Source organism: Arachis stenosperma, chromosome 4 (genome assembly GCF_014773155.1).
Source record: "Arachis stenosperma cultivar V10309 chromosome 4, arast.V10309.gnm1.PFL2, whole genome shotgun sequence".
NCBI lineage: Eukaryota > Viridiplantae > Streptophyta > Magnoliopsida > Fabales > Fabaceae > Arachis > Arachis stenosperma.
Genome location: NC_080380.1, coordinates 133,286,307 through 133,287,769, shown reverse-complemented (window position 1 = coordinate 133,287,769; position 1,463 = coordinate 133,286,307).

Below are 1,463 nucleotides of genomic sequence, written 5' to 3'. Positions count from 1 at the left end.
GACGAGGTTGCAAATCTTTGCTTAATGGCAAGCGAAGAAAAGGTTAGTGATGACAACCCCACTTCTTTTAATTTACAAGATGAATATGATGCCTTACTTGAGGTGTACACAAAACTTACCCAAGATTATTCTCTCCTAAAGAAAAAGAATATGGAACTTTTAAAACAAAATGAGATGTTGAAAAACGAGAATATCAATCTTGGAAAAGATAAGTGTAGCACAAGTAGTGATCCATACAAATCTTGTAAAATGCATGAAAATGAAATTACAAATCTTAAGAACACTTTAGCTAAGTTCAATGAATCTTCAAAGAACTTAGATAAAATGTTGAAAAACCAAAAGCATGTTCATAATAAGGAAGGTTTGGGTTTTGAAAAAGGAAAATTTAAAAATGCTAAAACTCCTATTAGGCAACCGCAAGCCCAAAAGGTAAGCATGCCTAAAAGGAATGAAGCCTTTAAACATCCTCCTCAACATGCTTCATTTAGAAATTATAATCACAATGTATATAGATCAAAAGATGTTGCATTTAGGAAACAACCTAGGCAACCATTTAGAAACATGCATAGGATGCATAATCCAAATGTCATATGTCATTATTGTAATAAAGTAGGTCATATAGCACCCGTATGCTTTACTAGAATTAAACATATAAACTTTCGTAGTCAAGATACGAGATGGGCACCTTATGGGCATTATGCTCATACTAACCATCAAGGACCCAAATTCACTTGGGTACCTAAATCCCAATTTTAATTATTTTGTAGGTACGTGTTGGAGCTAAGGATACAAATTGGTATGTTGATAGTGGATGCTCCAAACACATGACCGGCGATGAATCAAAGTTCACCGCAATAGAGCCTACAAACGGAGGAAACGTGATCTATGGAGACAACAACACCGGCAAAGTAATCGGCGTTGGAAAAGTTGGTAAAAATCCTTCTACTTCCATAGATAATGTTATACTTGTCAAAGGTCTCAAACATAATCTCATTAGTGTTAGCCAACTTTGTGACAAAGGAAACTTAGTCACCTTTGATTCAAAATGTTGTTTGATAAAAAGGCAAGACACTAATGAAATTGTGCTAATTGGGCACCGTGTTGACAATGTATACATGATTAATCTAAATGAAGTTTCCTCAAATGATGTGAAATGCCTTGTTAGTAAAAATGATGAAACTTGGTTATGGCATCGTAGAGTAGCTCATGCTAACATGGACCATCTTAACAAGTTGGTCTCTAAAGAGTTAGTAATTGGCTTACCAAAGCTACGTTTTGAAAAAGACGTCCTTTGCGATGCATGTCAAAAGGGAAAACAAGTAAAGGCCTCTTTTAAATCCAAAAACATTGTTTCAACAACAAGGCCATTACAACTTTTGCACATGGATTTATTTGGTCCTTCTAGAACTATGAGCTTTGGTGGCAATTACTATGCTTTAGTTATTGTTGATGATTACTCTCGA